Source organism: Balaenoptera acutorostrata, chromosome 4 (genome assembly GCF_949987535.1).
Source record: "Balaenoptera acutorostrata chromosome 4, mBalAcu1.1, whole genome shotgun sequence".
Lineage (NCBI taxonomy): Eukaryota > Metazoa > Chordata > Mammalia > Artiodactyla > Balaenopteridae > Balaenoptera > Balaenoptera acutorostrata.
In genome coordinates this window covers 25,642,390-25,661,588 of record NC_080067.1, presented here as the reverse complement: position 1 = coordinate 25,661,588, position 19,199 = coordinate 25,642,390, and the positions used below count along the sequence as shown (strand labels likewise).

The following is a 19,199-nucleotide window of genomic DNA, read 5'->3' as shown; positions in this document are numbered from 1 at the left end:
AGTTGAAAGTCTGCATTCTAAAATATTTTCAAACTGTATGTTTACTGATTTTGTTTCTATTTTTCATTGGTTCAATGCATTCATTCATTCGACAAATATTTCTTGACTACCTACGAAGTGCCAGGCACTGTTCTAAGCATGGGGATAGGGTATTCCTTGACAGTCCAGTGGTTGGGACTCCGTGCTGTTTCCACTGCAGGGGGCACGGGTTCCATCCCTGGTCGGGTAACTAAGATCCTGCATACCACGTGGTGCAGCCAAAAGGAAAAAAAAATGTGGGGATATATCAAGGAACAAAATATATAAAGACTCAGCCCTTTGGGGACCTTGCACTTAAGTGAGGGAGACAAATAAGAAAGAGATAATGATTCCAATGACAGATAATAAGTGCTATGAAGAGGGTGGTACAGGAGTGCTAGTTGTTTATGTCTGAGGTAGGTGGCCTGTTAGAAAGCTAAGGAAATGGGCAAATTACCTTGGGAGTTGGGGGGGTATTCCATTTCGGTCAGCGAGAACAGCAGTGCAGCGGCTCTGTGGTGCAAACAGGCCCAGTGTGTTCAAGGGACAGCAGCAAAGCCAAGGAGACTGGGGGTGAGGAGTGGGCGCTGTCGGGAGACAATGTCAGGGAGAGCTTGTCAGAGCAGATCTTGTGAGGGCCTTGGAGGCCATTGGGGAGAACTTGGTGTTGTATGTTAATTGTGGTGGAAGTGGCTGAGGACGTCTGAGCAGGGGAGTGCTGTGGACTGATTCATATTTCAAAAGGATCACTTTAACTCCATAGTAACTATGGCCAGTGGAGCCAGGTTGACCAAATGGTGGCTTCTCGTGGAGGCCTGCTTCAACGGCCAAGTAAGAAAGACTTCACATTGGCATTATCTGTTCATTGCCTATGAGAAAACATCCACCTTTTGAAGTCCTTAAAGGGATTGGAAATGTTGCCCTCTCTGATCGTTTTAAAAGTCCACCAGTCTCCTTTTTTTACATTTTACTTTCACCAGTCAAAACTTGACCTTTCTGAGAGCTCAGAAGGCAAGGTTATAGTCTCATCCAACCACAGAGGCTGACCCAGCCTGCAGTCCCATCATGATCCGTCCAAAAACAAGTCTTCCAGAATGTCCTCAGGTCACACCTGTAGGCCTGAGACAGTATGCAGAAAGTGCTTCATCAGGACACCATTAGGTGACAGAAGGAAGCTGCAGAATAGTTATAGCTTGATCTCATTTGGTAACCACATTTATATGCCTAGAACTAATTTGTAAAATGTTCAAAATGAGCTAATCTGTCAGTTCCAGTTTTTTCCCTTTAGAGACCTCCCACCTTCAGCTCTTTCTTGGGTTGGATAAATCTGAGCCACTTTCTTTACATGTTCTTTGCTTTCTAGAATTTTCCTGCAGGATCAAGCTCCAATTATCTGTAACAGTAGCTGCCTTAGTAATGCATCTTTTATTGGACTCCCAAATAAAACACTTGCACTTGAATCCTTGTCTCAGGTTCTGCTTGTAAGGGACCCAAACTGAGATGTAAAATCCTCCTCCTTCCTGAGGTGGCATTACCTGGCCACTTCCTTGACTCTAATGGCAGATAGGATTCAGGAGAAATAAAACTTACCCATATAAAAAAGGTAAAAAAAATATTATCCCTGTTATACCCATGATCCAGTAGCCCTGTGTGCCCTCAAGCAAAGGGCATGACTCTCATGTAGATATTCCCTTATCTAGAGTATTAGGAGCTAGTTGTCTCCCGCAAATGGATTTCTCAACCACAGCCTTTTGCCCCTCCTTGATTTGGGATAAGTGAAGTTATTATGGTTATTATGTGAGGTTCTTACCTCCCACCACTAGGAGGCACTACTTCATACCTGGAAAGCTAGGCTTCCTCCTAAACCAAGCCTTTATCTTCACTACCCCAGGGAAAGAAGCATCCCTTGCATGGAGAAGTCATTGCTCATCCCCCTCTTGCTCTCTGTGTCCAGCCTCTCCTTCCCTGGGTCAGAGCCCTTGATTTGAACCCAACCTGTGGTACCAATGCTACACACAGATCTTAAGTCCCTAACCTTTCTCACAAGCCTCCCACCCTGCTGGGAGACAAACCGTGTTATCAATAAGAGACCATCCAAAGATCATTATCCTTGAATTTTTTAAAATCTCAGAGTAGGAATGGCCTTTCTAAGTATGATACAAAATCCAGAAGCAATAATAAGAAAAGAGCAATAAATTTGACCACTATTTAAAATTTCTGAGTTATTAAAAAAAAAAATAGGGCTTTAAAAAAGGGGAAAAAAAATCCTCATGCGTATACCTATGAAGCCACTTAATTCTCCCCAAAAAGTTGTTCCCTCCAATTTCACAGAAGGATCCTGAGGCTTTGGAGAGGTAAGGTGACTTTGCCCAAGGTCACCTTGTTGAGGCACATTTCACACTGTAAGGGAGTCACTTCTGATTCTTGGGAGCTGGACGAGGGAGGAAGGAGAGGAAGCAGGAGAGACGCGAGGCAGAGCAGAGGAAGGGGGAGGACTGAACTCTCAGGAGAGAAGGGGTGTCAGGGAGGGCGTGGACACCGCTTCTTCAGTCTGAGTAAGCAGAGGTGGACCAGCCCCTTCACCTGTGCACTTATTGGGTGCTAGCTGTGTGTCCCCTGTGCTGATTCGGGAGGGGACAAGTAAGGCCCCTCCTAAAAGCAGAGACAGTATGCCTGTCCAGCCAACATCATGGGAGCACTGTGAGAATCTGGTGATCCTGCAGGGGCCCAGAGCCAGCTTTACAAAACACTCCGTACTAAGAACCTGTCACAGATGCTAGGGAAAGCTGGGAATGAGGTGTGCAGCAGTCACAAAACCTTGACATCACCCTTGATATCTCTTTTTTTTTGCACACTTCAGTTCACTCCATTAGGAAATCCTATTGGCAGAAACTGATGCATCTTGACCTTCACCGCCCCTGTAAGGACTGGGAGTTATGGAGGGTTCTGGGTGGGCATAGGAGGCCAGGCCACACTGGGGAAGCAAATTCAAGAAATAAATTACCTGCGAAGATCTCAGAGGATATGGACCTGAATGTCCAAGGTCCCAGCATTTTGTTGTGATTGCTTTTACCCATTCTAAATAAATTTTCATTTGCAAGGCTTGATTCTGTAGGGCTTTCTAAAACAGCCCTCCTACTCCCCTCCCCCCACAATTGTGTACGCTTCAGGCCCCAGAAAGCCTTCATCCACTCCTGGTTTGAGGTGTCAGAGCTCACCAGGGCAGGACTTGAGAACAGAGTAAACTTGTCAGGAGAGGGAAGGCAGGGGCGCAGGAAGAGAGTAAATCCTCATCGAACATGGCAGAAAGTCAACAGATAACTCAAGAAACCTCTGTGTAAGCTTATTTTTTAGCGACAAGGGGGTAAGCACTAGCAGAATTCAACGCAGTAAGTGCTATAAAGGACTGTGTGGTGGGGCGCAAGGGAGAGGGCTCTGTTGCTTCCATTATAAGAATATGCAGGTAATTTTATTTTGTAAAAAGTGCTCATGCATTACTTAGATATATTTTTAAATTCGATCTTTAAAAAAAGAAAGTAAAAAATAAAAATAAGAAATAAAACGGGGGGCTTCCCTGGTGGCGCAGCGGTTGAGAATCTGCCTGCCAATGCAGGGGACACGGGTTCGAGCCCTGGTCTGGGAAGATCCCACATGCCACGGAGCAACTGGGCCCGGGAGCCACAATTACTGAGCCTGCGCGTCTGGAGCGTGTGCTCCACAGCAAGAGAGGCCGCGATAGTGAGAGGCCCGCGCACCGCGATGAAGAGAGGCCCCCGCTTGCCACAACTAGAGAAAGCCTTCGCACAGAAACGAAGACCCAACACAGCAAAAATAAATAAATAAATAAATAAATAAAAAAGAAAGAAATAAAACGGGACGCAAAACATAGAAAAATAAAATGCAAAGGCGCACACAAGCCAGGGAGTGGGAGCAGCGGCGGGGGGTGGGGGCGGGGCTTGGCACGAAGGGGCGGGGCGCGGGGCGGGGTCTCTTTAGGGCCCGCCCCCATGGAGGAAGTCGGGCGCCGCGGTTTCTCTCTGACTCCGCCCACCTCGGGGAGCCCTTGCAGCGCAGGGTCAAGGTCGCCTTAGGCCCTCTCCCCAGCGCGGGGGTGGGAAGGGCAGGTGACTGGCTGCCCAACCATAAAGGGCGGTGCGTGCGGAGGCCTGGAGCGGTCCTCACCGGGCCTTGGGTGCGGGGCCGCGCGCGGGCGAAGAGCCCCGGTTCGGCGCCGCCGGGCCTCCAGTCCCCTGCAGTCCCCAGAGGCTCGCCGAGTGCCTCTGCGGAGCCCCGCGACGCGCAGGTAAGCGCAGCCAAGGCCGGGCCTGTTCAGCCCGCCTTTGCCCTGGCGGGCGCCCGCCGAGACCTGGCCCGCGCCGCGGCGACAGGTGGCGGCGGAGTGCGGAGCCCGGTAGCCCGTCTGGGTCGGATGAACCCCAGAACGCCTCCTGTGTACAGCCGGCGCCGCCCATTCTCGCCACAGCGTTATCGACCTAACCCCAGCACCCCTGTGGCTCAGACCCGAGCCCATCTTCAGCACTCGCGCACTCAACAAATGCAAATAAGGATCCACCAAATCCTTCATGCCATATGAGTGCCCGCCACTGGGCTCAGTGCTGGGGGGTACAGTGCGGGCCAACGAACGTAGTGCCCACCCCCCGTGGAGCTCGCGGTCTGGTAAGAGAGACACACAGCAAATAGGTAATCTCCACACGTGAGTGTAAAAGTTAAAACTGAAAGATCTGTAAAGATAGGAAGTGCAGGGTGCTGGGAGAGCATTTAGCCGGTGGTCCCCATCTATAAAGGATGCTGGAGCTCACACTTCAATATGAATGGCAGGGTCCCAAGGTGGAGAACGATGGAGCAAACACACTTGCTGGGAGAGAGTGTGGCTTGTTTGAGAAAAGGAAGGTCAGTGGGACCTGCCCACTGAAAGTAGGAAGCAAAGCAAGTTCCCTAACTTCCTCCTCTGTAAAATGGGACTGTTCCTCCCCATTGACGATTGAGACTTTGCATGTAAATGACTTAGTGGTGTTCCAAGTGTGCAGTAAGTGAAGTGAAGGTGAAGATTTCTGTGGATGGAGCAGAGTGTTGATTTGGGCTGAACGCAGTGTGCTACCTCTGGGCACTCACTTCCCCTCTCCTGGAGTCCTGTCTCCTTGTCTGAGTAGAATCTCTCAAACAGCTTGTTCTCTAAAATGATGACTGCTTTAGTCATTCATTCTTAAAATATTTAACTGGTGCCCACTTTACATTGGCCTTGCCCTCCTGGAGCTCATGCAGGGCGGGCCAGGTGAAGTACACTGGTAGTCTCAGCCGTGGTGCTCTGGAGGCCAGAGGAGAGAGCCTGATCCAATCGCCTTGCCAGGGAAAGCCTCCTGCTTCCGTCAGGGCCAGGTATACATTTCCCAGAAAGGCTCACCTGTTAGTGCCAACACCATGAACCCCCTGAGAACATAAGGCTCACACTCCTCTGCTGAGCATGTTACTTCCTTATTTTCGTTGGTGGCATCTCCCCCCAAAACGGGCCAGAAAACTCCCAAGAGGCAGCAACCCTACTGGTCCCTCGCTGAGGACCCCCAGGGATTTAGGAGAGGTTTGGAAGCTTCAGAAAACACCTGGCTGGTGACTGCTTGGTATATTTTATTGGCTTGGATGATGCCAATTCCTTCTTTGGCTCGGTTTATACTGTTGGTGGAGACTGCGGATTTGCTCCATGAAAACGGGCCGGGAGGCCCAGAGAGTGGAGAACACAATTGAGAGAAGAGTCTGGCACCATTTGTGAGTAGGGGTAAAAAAAAAAAAAAAAAAAAGCAGAGGACAGGTGTTAACAGAAGGGTGCTGGGGGAAGAGGGGGAGAGGGCAGGCTTTGTGCAGCCACTCTGTTTCCCCTCGCAGACCGTGGCAGTGCCACCTGCGGAGAGCAAAAGGAGACCGCTGGGTTAGGCAGTCACAGACCTGGGTTCAGGTTCTTATTTGTTACTTCCCAGCTCTGTGCCTGACCCTGGGCAGGTCACTTATTATCTGATTGTGCAAGCTTAAGACAGTGCTTGGCATCTAGTTGGCCCTGAAGAAATGTTACCTCCCTCCCTCTTCCCCTAAATGAACTAAAATAGGAGTAATAATAGTGCCTACCTAAGAGGGTTATTATGGGGATTTAATGAGTTAATGTACCTAAAATACATAGAGCAGTGCCTGACCTGTAGAAGTTACTGCTGCTGTTGCTATTGTTATTATTCCTTATTCTGGGTAAAAAATGGTGAAACAAGGCAGGCAGAAGATAGGAGGTGGGGGTGAGAGGTTGGTTCTGAGGAACTGTGCAGGGTGATTAGTGGGGGAGTTGTGTTATCTGTTGCAGTGGTTTTACTGGAAAGCATCAGCCCTGGCAGGAAAAAGCGGTGTTCTGGGTGATAAAAGGCCTCTTGGGCAGCCAGGCTGTCAGAAGGCCTGAAGACTCAGGCCAAAGAAAACACAGCAAAAGCATGGGGGAAAAACTAGGGTTGAAAAAGATCCAACGTTGTCTTGTTTGGGTTGTCCCTAACCCACAGCTGGGTGTGGGTCCCCGGTGAATAGCTGCCCCTGCTCCATGCTGACCCCTGCCCTCCTGTGGATAATGGTAATTGCCTGAAACCAGTCCAGGAGCTGTGGAATCCAATTCTGTAAGCCCTGTACCCAGCAGAATACTGGGCCCATAATGAAGGCATGAATGAATGAATGAATGAATGAACGAATGAACAAAGGAACCTAAACCCACAGATCAAATTTCTCAGTGTGCAAGTGTGCTGTTAAAAGAAGGGAGTATGAAGATAGGGAGAGATAACTAATGTTTTTAGGCCCTTGCTAAGGGCCGAGCATTTTCATGTATGTTGCAGCTTAGTGGTGAACACTGCAGCTTTGGAGTCAGATGAAATTGCCTGTGTGACCTCACATGCGTGACAGAAGCTCTCTGAAGTACAATTTTGCATCTGTAACATGGGACTCATTGCCCCTCATTTGTAGGGCCGTTATGAGCAGTCAGTAATGCTCATATGTAAGTGTGTGGTGTGTCGTCCTCAATGCACAGCACAGGGTTTGGGAAGTACTCAGTCAATAATAGCTGCTGTTATTATTATTATATTGATTAATCCTCCCAGTGCTGTCCACTGTGATGAGGAAACGGAAGGCCACAGACACAGATGGGTGGCGTTGATTCTGAACTCTGTCCCGTCTGGAAGCAGAGGTTCTCTGCAGACGCTAACCAGACAGCTTTATGTGCATTTCATGCATTACTTAAAGCACTTGACTATGTGAAATCTTAAAAGGAAAAAAAAAAACTGCAAAATTATAATTTATGTGTCTTTCAAGTTCAGGTATTTTATCATCTAGATAAATCTTCCACGCATCTATGTTAAACCACTTTGGGCTGTCGAAGCTTTTAAATAAATTGGCTCATCCTGACCAGTGTCTGTCTTTGCTCGTTTATCACAGTTCCCTGGTAAAGACAGACAGATCCCCTTTTGCAGGGCAGGCCTCAGGACGGCAGCTCCTGCCCCACCGTTTTAGCCGTGTGGTTCTGCACGGTGTGTTTAACAAACCACAGTGGACTTGTGATTCCCTCATCATTGTCTCTCTCATGTACACATAGACCCACAGCACCAATCTTGGAACTAGGAATAGAAAGGCATTCTGTGGCTAATGTGAATCTGGGGAAATCACAGGTTCTCAGTGATGGGTTTGGGGGGTGAAAACGCCTTGGATGAAGGTGGCGGTGTCTTCTAGAAGTCAGGGCTGTCTGCCCTTTCCACCCAGGAGTGCCATCTCTGGGTCTGGCTTCCCGTCCAGTAAAGGTCTGATCTGCATCCCCGTGCCTTCCTGCTGTCCCTGTCTCTGGCCGGATCTGCCCCGAAAGCTGGAACCCCTGCAGCACCTGCAGGGGCACAGCCTATTGCAGGGAAGCCTTTCCGAAACAACCCTGCATTCCCATGGTCCCACTGGGCACCTCTGCTGGGCATCACTTTTCTAGCTGCCCTGGCATTACCTCCTCTGTGGGCTGTGAGCGCTTCCACAGCTATTGGATTGAGCACCCCTGGTGCCCAGCACCATGTCTTGCTCATTTTCCTCCCTCCTTCTCTCCCTTTCTTCCTTCTATACATGCTCAGGCAGGGTCCTGGGGATGAGAATGCTGAGACAAAGTGACACAGTCTCCACACTCATGCGGCCCAAAGACATCATGAGACAGATTACTGATAAAGACAGAATTAAGCACATGACCACACACACAATGTCAAGTTATAAACCAGATTAACTGCCATGAATGAGAAGCCTGGCATGCCAGGAGAACGCATAAAAGTGGGATAGATATAGAGATTTAGTCAGCATTGATATAGATAGAGGGGGCCCGGAAATGTCGGTTGGAGGCTTATACTGAATTATTTATATACCTTTGAAGACTGTTGGATAGTATTTTTCTATGAATTCTGGCAAACAATATTTTATGCAGCCAAAGTAATCTTATAAGAATGTGTACTTTAAAAATCACTGAGCTTTGGCTTCCAAATGGGAAAATAATGCTAATGCTCCGGTTTACTTAACCCTTTAGAGTTGCAGAGCCCCTCCTTGGATGTTGTCTCATTGGATGTGCTGCTTCTCAGCATCTCTCATACTAGGTGGCGGCAACATACAGGTGTCCAGCTCACCTGGGGTAGATCGGGCGTGGTGGGCCTTGAGGCCCTCTCCCTTCAGAGTGACAGGGACCACCAAGAGCCTATCTTTTTCTCCTTCTTTGATATCTCTGGGCACATCAGGCTGAGGTTCTGGCATAGATTTTATGACATTGCGTCTAGAGACCTGTCATTTGAGGGGAAAGAAGGGCAAAGCTGACTGCTCTTGTCCGGGTGTGTGGGAGACAACCGTCTGCATGCAGCTGAGGGAGGGCGGGATAGCTGGCAGCGACCCACCCCTCCAGAGCCCCGCCATCCCAGCGTGGTCCCTCGTCAGGAACCAGCGTCCTCCAGAGGCACACCACGCCTACCTTCAAGCCCAGGCAGTTCCTCTGAGAACAAAGAGAAAATCATACTCAAAGTCCAGTTTTAAATAAGACATGATCCAAACAGCCCCAGGAAGCATTCTCTCTCCATGACTAAATATTATTAGAGAGTTATTTTATTTATTTGGCCAGCGCTGATGACAAAATACATCTTCGATCCCCACCTGTCTCAGAGGTAGACCTTATTACAAGAGATGAGCTGCCGTCTTCCCCGAAGCAAAGGAAGGAAAGTCGCATCGCTGTGCAGAAATTGAGCAGGCCTCCGCGCCAGTCTTGGTGGGGTTGGGCTTGAGCGCTGTATTCTCAGGGTACAGGTCTAATAGGCTTGTAATCGTGTGGCTCTAAGCCATGGAGAAAAGAAGTGGCTCTGGAAATCTGCCTTCCATAAGGCTGACACACAGTGACGGTATTTATTGCCTCTAGGAAGTGCATGTTAAGGGGTAGGTATTTATGAAAAGGGTTCTGAGGAGTAAATGTGCCCATCAGTCAGCCTGGAACTCTTTAGAGCTCCTAAGATGGTTTTAAATTAGAGCCAGTCTTCCTTCCTGTCTTCCGCCTTCCATCAGCACCTCCCTCCCTTGCTTCCTGTTATAAAAATGAACTGTCAAGGCAGGACACAGCCCAGGTAGGAGTGTGGGAACTCTCCTGACTCGCAGAGTTCACGTATTCAAGGCAGATGTGTGAGGGTTCGCGCCTTGATTCCGGTCCTTCCCACCTAGTTACCGCATTGGCAAGACAGGAGTGTGGAGCAAGGCTGAGCAACGAGATCAGCCTAATTGCCCCCTAACCACAGCCACCAGCTGCTCTGCTCTCAGCCAGTCTGCCGGAAAGGGTGGGCAGTTGGTGGGGCGGGGGGAAGAATGATGAAAACAAGTGATGCAAACTAAGCTGAACTGGGGCCCAGTAAGTGGCATATGGGAGAGAATGAATGTCAGTGTCAGGGAATCCCACCAGGCCAGATAACGAGCAGCCTTTAAAAGGCTAGAAGTTGCTCTGTGAGCAGTTGATCATTAGAACAGAAGGCCTGTTACACGAATTAGTGTGTAGGAGTCTAACTTGAAATGATTATTGACCTTCAAATGTTCATTTTAAAGATCAGAAATTGGTGTTTATTGCACGAACCCTACACTTAGTATCAAAGACTGCTTTGCTTTTTAATTCTCCCATCAGGCCTTCTTCTATGTAACTTCTTTTTAAAATTTTCATTTAATTTTTTTAATACAGCAGGTTCTTATTAGTTAACTGTTTTATACATATTAGTGTATATATGTCAATCCCAATCTCCCAGTTCATCCCACCACCCCCGCCCCCGCTTTCCCTCCTTGGTGTCCATACGTTTGTTCTCTACATCTGTGTCTCTATCTCTGCCTTGCAAACCGGTTCATCTGTACCATTTTTCTAGGTTCCCCATGTATGCGTTAATATACGATATTTGTTTTTCTCTTTCTGACTTACTTCACTCTGTATGACAGTCTCTAGATCCATCCACGTCTCTACAAATGACCCAATTTCATTCCTTTTTATGACTGAGTAATATTCCATTGTATATATGTACCACATCTTCTTTATCCACTTGTCTGTCGATGGACACTTAGGTTGCTTCCATGACCTGGCTATTGTAAATAGTGCTGCAATGAAAATTGGGGTGCATGTGTCTTTTTGAATTATGGTTTCCTCTGGGTATATGCCCAGTAGTGGGGTTTCTGGGTCGTATGGTAGTTCTATTTTTAGTTTTTTAAGGAACCTCCATACTGTTCTCCATAGTGGCTGTATCAATTTACATTCCCACCAACAGTCCAAGAGGGTTCCCTTTTCTCCACACCCTCTCCAGCATTTGTTGTTCGTAGATATTTTGATGATGGCCATTCTGACTGGTGTGAGGTGATACCTCATTGTAGTTTTGAGTTGCATTTCTCTAATAATTAGTGATGTTGAGCAGCTTTTCATGTGCCTCTTGGCCATCTGTATGTTTTCTTTGGAGAAATGTTTATTTAGGTCTTCTGCCCATTTTTTGATTGGGTTGTTTGTTTTTTTAATATTGAGCTGCATGAGCTGTTTATATATTTTGGAGATTAATCCTTTGTCTGTTGATTCATTTGCAAATATCTTCTCCCATTCTGAGGGTTGTCTTTTCGTCTTGTTTATAGTTTCCTTTGCTGTGCAAAAGTTTTTAAGTTTCATTAGGTCCCATTTGTTTATTTTTGTTTTTATTTCCATTACTCTAGGAGGTGGGTCAAAAAAGATCTTGCTGTGATTTATGTGAAAGAGTGTTCTTCCTATGTTTTCCTCTAGGAGTTTTATAGTGTCTGGTCTTACATTTAGGTCTTTAATCCATTTTGAGTTTATTTTTGTGTATGGTGTTAGGGAGTGTTCTAATTTCATTCTTTTACATGTAGCTGTCCAGTTTTCCCAGCACCACTTCTATTTAACTTTTATGATGCTATTGGTCGACCTTATCTTAATATTTTTTGTGTGTGAGAAAAAGGATGCCAGTTTCTGTTACCTGGTTTATATTTTATGACTAATCCAAGGACTGTAGATGATAAAAGTAGGGGGGCTTCCTGTTTTAGATGTCACTGAATTGCTGCCTTTTGGCTTCTGGAATTCTGTCTTAAGAAAATAATTTGAAAATTGGAAAATGCCACTGTATGAAGATGCGTCATTATTTATAATGGTGAAAACTTAGAAATGACTTGAATATCCACTATAGGAGGGTAGTCAAGTTACAGAACACCAGGTTGGTGGAATATTTAAAAACAGGAAGATTAGTAATGAGAGAAGTCATTACCCGCTCAGTGAACAGAATACTGTTCCATGAAAGATGTATTCAGGAAAATGTTCTATGAGGGGTGCCTCAAGGGGACAAGAATTGCATTTGAACAGTGGAACAATGGCTGACTTTTTTCCATATTTTAAACTTTCTATATTGTTTTATTACTCCTATAAAGTCTTTTTTAAATTCTAAAACGAGCCAAGTTCAATAATGATCTTTATGCTGCTTGCAATTTTAAGGTCACTGCATTCGTGGCCTTATCCTGATTAAATCTCTTACTCAACAGTTTCTAAGGCCAGGCTTGGCTCCCTGCCTCGGTGTCTCTGGTCGAGGGACATCCACTGGGGCCACTGGTTGAGTGGCCAGGAGATGTGCTCCCTCTGGCTTTGTAGACTTAGATTCTCAGGGTCCTATAAGTTGGAGGCGGCTATTCCCCCCCCCCCCGCCCTGCAGCCTCACACCCCTCTACCAGTCTCTCTCATCCCTGTTCCCCACCTAGTCCCCAGTGGTGGGGTAGGGATGGGGGGTTTGGGTTTGCAACCTTTGGGGGCTTCATTGGTAAAGTTTCAGCAAACTCTGCCCCCCGGCCCCAAACAGACACTCACTCACTCCCTAAGTCAGCAGTTGCCTGGGGCAGCCCTACATCACTCTGGCTTCTTGTCCTGCTTAGACCTTGGTACTCCCGTACCTCAGGGCCTGGATTCTACATTCTTGACGCCAGCTCTCCCAGTGTCGGCCCTGTCCTCCTCCATCCTCTGCTGCCCAGTGCTGGCCGGGGCCTAGTGCTTGGCCAATGGTACGTCCTAAAGCAGCAGTTCTCATACTCAGCTGGCCATACGTTGGGAAATCATGGCACGTGTCCTTATTTGAGACAAGGATTTGAGTCTGTGTGGTTTATTTGGAAGGAAATCCCAAATAAAGAAGGGAAATAAGGAAGTAGGGAAATGAGCCAGAGAGGCGCACCATCGAGCCCGTCACCATCGTGGACCACTGGAGTTTAAACCTGCTGGGAGTTTCCGGCAGCCAATGTGTAGGGCACCCATCCCAGAATTGGCCTCTCCTGGGGATGGGCGGCTGGGTATATACACACCCTTGCGATCCATCATTGGTTGAGCAAGGCTCCTTAGGGGAAGCGAATTCTCTGGGACTTCCGGCAGCTTCCAGTCACCAGGTAAAGCACCAGGGCAAAGGGCTGCAGGTGCTGACTCACAGGAGACGCTGGCTTGCTCTGAAACAATGAGTCCTGAGAGCTCAGGGAGTAGCACGGACAGCGTCTGCTGTGCTGTTCTTCCCTAAACACCATGAACGTGATCAGTGCGCTAAACTGAAAATAACCAAATCCATAATTCTGTGCTGAATCAGACCTGTTTATACTCAATTGAAGACTACCTTAAGAGTAGCCAACCCTCAAAATTTATGAAAAATCATGGGAAGAAAACTTTAGATAAGAAAAATATTACCATTTTTTTTTCCCTGTGAGTTGGGCTAGACTACCAATATTTGATTTAAGTGGCAGAACACTAGTATTCTGCAGCCATGCGCTTTGAGACCCAACACTTTAAAAGACGGCCTGAGTATATAAGAAGAGTTATCTTTATTTTGGCAATGTTTCCCCCTCTCTTGTAGCTCGATTTTTTTTTCTGTTATTTTTCAAGTGTAATACACTAAGATGACCCTAAAAGAAAAATTCATTGGGAGAAAACATTGAACCTCATTTGTATCAACCCATAATTATGTCTCCAGTGCCGTGTTTTAATATTAACGCTGGATTCACCATACTGACACTGATACCAGAGGATGGGAGAGAATGTCTGTAGTTATGGCTTTAGACACTGCGATAAATGTTTTGTAGTCATTGCCTTTCTATAGAAACACTCCATCTCCAATTAAAGATTTAGTAAGCACTTCATCAAAGTATCTGTTAACAATTGACATACAATATGGTTGTGCTGACATTTCAACTTAATTCACTCTATAGTTTGAGTCCCAATCCATTTTATATGCCTGTTTTTTTTTTTCTATGCATGGAGGAGGAATAATGGCAGAAATTTGGGGGCATATTGCAGATTCTAGAAACATTTCCATGTATTTATTATTATTGTCTGTTGGCATATTTGTCACTACAAATGAGAAAGCCTTACTCCAAGAGAAGATTTAAAATTGTTCATGTAGCAAGCTCAATAGGATTTAGTGGCTAAATCTCATATGCTTTGAGTTATGGGCATTTTAGTATTTGCATAGAAAGGCATTCATTCAAGATCCCGGCATTTTAGAGAAATGAGGCCATTTCCCTTTAAGGTATGGTTTAATGTGCGTTCCATAAAGAGCGGGATGGCGGATGCTTGGTGCTAGTGCCCTATTCCTGTGTTCTGTGCGCACAGCAGACGTCACTCCCTGATACCCAAGCCTGCATCCTCCTCTACAAAGCGTTCCCTGCAGCCACTCCAGCTCATCAGTACTGGCTGACTAGATGAAGCCTGTGGACCCCCCATGCTGTTGCACACCTTTGTACTTGGCCTTGACATTACTGTGCATGGTCAGCAAAACAAAGGAATCCTTCACAGTCTCTCTCTAAAAAAAAAAAAAGATGAACTCAAGAGGTAGTTTTTCCTCACCTTGTGCTTTTCAGTCGCCTCTTTGTTGTGCAGACGGTATCTACTCAATTTGTTAATGTTTGTCTCCTTTGTTTCGTTCTATTATATGCATTTTGATTTTTCCCTTTCTGCCTTTTCCCCTCTAATGTTGCTCAGAAGATAAAGCAGGGAGCCCCAAATTATTTGCTGTTTGGTCTCATCAAGTTTGGTTGCAGTGATTTGTATTGATGAGAATGCATTGAGAGCTTCCTTTTTTCCCCACCACTTCAGGAAGACTACTCTCCTATAGAGAGGTCACCAGTGACCTCTGCATTGCCAAATCTTCCAGAGCTTTCTCTGTATCTTCGGTGTAACATTTGACACCTCTGACCATGCCCAGCTCTTGAACTCTTCTTTCTTGCATTTTCCTCCTTCTTCCCTGATGATGATTCTTTGACTTCTACCTGCTCCTTTTCCTCTGCTGGCATTTTCAGTGGGGCATCCCCGGGGGTCGTCTTCTCTTGTTCGTGCACTCCACCTGGATGATTTCATTCCCGGCCCTCTTTTTTTTTTTTTTTTTTTTTTAAATCCCAAATACAGATGCTAATCAACTTTTTTTTTTTTTTTAATTTTATTTATTTATTTATTTATTTATTTATTTATTTCTATTAATGGCTGTGTTGGGTCTTCGTTTCTGTGCGAGGGCTTTCTCCAGTTGCGGCAAGCGGGGGCCACTCTTCATCGCGGTGTGCGGGCCTCTCACCATCGCGGCCTCTCTTGCTGCGGAGCACAGGCTCCAGACGCACAGGCTCAGCAATTGTGGCTCACAGGCCCAGCCGCTCCGCGGCATGCGGGATCTTCCCAGACCAGGGCTCGAACCTGTGTCGCCTGCATTGGCAGGCAGATTCTCAACCCCTGCGCCACCAGGGAAGGCCCCGGCCCTGGTTTTTAATGACCACCTTTACCCAGACGCCTCCTGCATCCTCAGCTCCATCACATCCCCTCTCTGGAGCCCAGACCTTGGTACCCAGCAGCCTGCTGAATGGTGCCCCTTGTGGTCCCCACGGGCATCCAGAGTCATATGTTTCATTTGTTTAGACTATTCCTACTTTCATAGGGCCAACTAAATACTTGCCCCCAGGGTGGTTTCTGCTACCCCCTTGGGCTTATAGGTAAACTGTTCTAAGTGTGTCAGAAAGCTTCCATCTTGGAAAATCAAGTGTAAGACAGAGGCACAAACCAAGAACTGCTCCTCAAAACTTAAGGGATTGAAAGAAAACAGTTATTTGGTTCTTGTCTCTGCAGTTCTGGGGGTTGGCTGAACTCAGTGAAGCAGGTCCCACCCTGGAGCTGTCATCTAGTGGCAGTTAGTTGGCCATCTCAGTGCCCCCCCTCACGCAGGGCCTAGTGGCTGGGACCTGGGCCGGGCGGGGCTGCTGGCCTCAGTTCCCCCCTGCAGGACAACTGGGTTCTGAGAGCAAGCATCCCAAGAGGACCAGGTGGAAGCTCCGTCACCTCTCTTGGCACACGCTCAGATGTCTCAGAGTGTCATTTCTGCCATATTTACCTGCCTGCCCAGCTACAGAGGGACAGGACGTAGACCTGCTTCTCAACAGAAGGCACGCCAGCATCACGTTGCAGCTGTGTTGGAAATGCACCTAAGCCACAGTCCCCATAACTACCCTAAACGCCACAGAAGCTTTACCTTTTATTTAAATTTTTTTTGGAATAGGTAACATATTTACATGATTGGAAAGTTAAAAAAAAAAAAATGTAAATGTATTCAATGAAAGTGGTCTTTCTCATCCCGTATCCCATACCCTTACCTCCCCATAGACAATCACTGTTATGTTTCTTTATAATTCTTTGAGAGTTTATAGGTCTTTTTTATATTTCACCCCTATACAAAACACAGTATTCTATACTCACCATTTTGCATTTTGCTTTTTTTTTTTTTATTTTTTTTTTGCTTAACAATATGTCTGGGAGAGATGTCCATATCAGTACATAAAGCATTCTCTCCTTCCCTCTCTCCCTTCTTCTCCGTCTCCCTCCCTCACAGATGCACAGTATTCCACTGTAGCGGCTTTACCCCAGTTTACTGAACCAGTCCTCTGTGGGTGGGCCCCGGGCTGTTCGCAGTCTTTCTCTACGACAGATGCTACTGCAGTGCATAACATACATACGCCATCCTTCATGTGAGACAGTAAACTGGGAAATCTTCCTCAAGGGTTCCAGCCTGTTACATGCATCCTCTTCCCATAATGCCTTGCAGCTCCTTCCATCGTGCACTTACCTGCCTCCTCTCACTGGACTGTGGGCTCCCACGGGTCATGGGCTGTCGCCGTTGTAGCTCATTTCCACACTGCCTGGCACAGGGAGCTCGGTGTCCACAGTGTGCAGAGGAGGCCTGTGGCGAGGAGGGGGAAGAAGGAAGAGTAGGGAAACGTGACTGAGTACAGGTTTCTGGGTGGCCTGTGATCCCCCTCCTCTAACGTCATTTAGAGCCTTGTCTCTTAGTGACAGGTACCACTTGAGGCCTAAGTGGGTCCTCCCTCAGTCACTGAAACTGGAACCTGGTCCCACCCTATCCTGCCTAGCTTCATGGCTGTACCCCAGGAGGCTTAGGCCCAAAGCCCAGTTTTTGTGCAGTCTCCCTGTTCAACCCAGGACCACTCTCTGACAGCTTGTCCTTTCCTGCTTGAGGAAGTATCCTTAAATCACATATTTTCACTCTTTCTCTGCTGGGAAATGTATTCCCTAAGGAATATAGATTGTTTTTGTTAAATTAGGGAGGCTTATCTCTAACCCTCACGGGAAAAATGGACAGTTATGCTAGTTGTTTTAAAGAAGGCTTTCTGGGGGTGTTCAAGATTCTTTCTGTTACAAGGAATAGAAACCTCACTCAAACTAAGTCAAGCAAAGCTAGGCATATGGCTATTAGAATAAAAACGTTTTAGGGTATCAGGCACAGCTGGATCCAGGTGCTCAGATCATGGCACCAGGAAGTGCACCTTCTCTATCTTTCAGCAGTTCCACTGTGAACACCACTGTGTTGGCTTCACTCTCTAAGGTAGGGAGAATGGCAGCTCCAGGCTTATGTGGAGTTTACAGCTCCTGATTTCAGAAGAAGATACTCTTTCATCCAGTGTTCATATTGAAAAGGGGCTCTGATTTGTCCTATAGTTAAGGTTTTCTGGCCATCTTGATTGACAGACCTTCCAGAATCATAAGGAGTGGTAGCAGAGCAGTTTCCAAAACAAAGGGACGCAGGACCAACACATGGAGTGGCCCACTGCAGATGGTGATTCAAAATTCAAATTTCAGACTGTGAGGAGTACCTGAATTGGAGGTGGTAGGCCTAGGAGTGAGTTAAAAAAAATTCACTGTGCTCATCTCTCTATTTTTGTATATGTTTGAAATTTTCTGTAGTAAATAGTGCTTTTTTTTAAAAGTGCATTATAAAAAAGAAAAGAAGAGCAGTTTTTTTCTGCCTTGGTTTGGGAACTCTCAACAAAAAAGCCTGCACATCCCTGTATGTTTACTGTCTGATTTTCTCACTCTCTCACTTTCTTCTCATTGTGTAAAGAAACCTTAATCCTTACTCTCCTCTAAGCTGGGGATTGGGAGGAAAACACATAATAGTTGACTTAAGATTTGTGTGGTGTGCTGGGAGGGGCACAGAGGTAAGGCAGTCAGGTGTCCGTAAGTCCATATCTCCATGGTTCCCAGGACAAAAGGCTTGGAATATTCCAGCCAGGGGAAAGAAGGAAGTCGATGCTGGCTCCCTCTAATGGTCAGTACTGGAGCCTCAGTTAGTGTGGACAAGACGAGGTGAGACTTTCATGGGGTCCTGGGCTTTCTCACATGTGTTATTAGAAGAAGGTCAAGGTCCTCAGACCGTCACAGACTGGCTGCTAGGAGATATTTTAGAGAGTGCTTAGATAGCCTTTTCATTTTGTAAGTGAGGAAACTGAGGCCAGAGGGGTTGAGTGACTTGCCCAAGGTCACACAGCAAAGTAGCAGGAGCAGAGCTAGATTGGAGTCCCCATAATCTGACATCTGAGTCTGGTACCACTTAATAGCTGTGTGACCTTGAGTAAGCCCCATTACCTCTCTGAGTTTCAGTCTCTCTCTGGTGGATGGAATAATGGCCCACATCCCAATCCCTGGAACCTGTGAATAGGTTTGGTTACATGGCGTGAGGGAATTAAGGTTGCAGATGAAATTAAGTTTGCTAATCAGCTGACTCTAAAATTATCTTGGATCATCCAGATGGGCTCGATGTAATCACAAGAGTCCTTACAAATGAAAGAGGAAGGCTGGAGAGGCGGTCACAGTGATACAGTGTGAGAAAGACTGGGCCGGCCATCACTGGCTGGGAAGATGGAACGGGGCACGAGCCAAGGAATAGGGCAGCCTCTGGAAGCTGGAAAAGGCAAGAAATGGATTCTCCCTTAGAGCCTCTAGAAAGGAATGCAGCCCTTCGACACCTTGGTTTTAATCAAGTGAGACCTCTTTTGGACTTTTGACCTCCAGAAGTGTGAGATAATAAAATGTATATTGTTTTAAGTCACTAAGTAAAGGGGGGTAATCATGTCTTTCTTGAAAGATTGGAGTGTGGAGTCAGGGAGATATTGTCCAAAAATTACACAGCAGACTCCTGGAATGTAGCAGATGCTTAATAAACAGTAGTGTTGATGGTGGGCAGCGGTGGTGGTGGACAGTGGTTGTCATGAACACAGAGTGAAGGAGGAGGAGCTGATGGCAGGTGGTTTTGAAGAACCAGGGTTGGTGCCTTGAGGTGAGG

The 19,199-nt window shown here is 46.8% G+C and overlaps 1 protein-coding gene across 2 annotated transcripts in view; it reads left to right on the top strand.

Moving 5' to 3' along the window:
* The first annotated feature begins 4,076 nt into the window (after window positions 1-4,076).
* The window catches only part of NMNAT3 (nicotinamide nucleotide adenylyltransferase 3), a 115,586-nt gene continuing 100,463 nt past the window's right edge, over window positions 4,077-19,199 (top strand). For both annotated transcript variants that reach the window (XM_057545623.1, XM_057545622.1), the window contains exon 1: window positions 4,077-4,321. The gene's annotated coding sequence lies outside the window, so the exon portion shown is untranslated. The remainder of the gene's footprint in view (window positions 4,322-19,199) is intronic.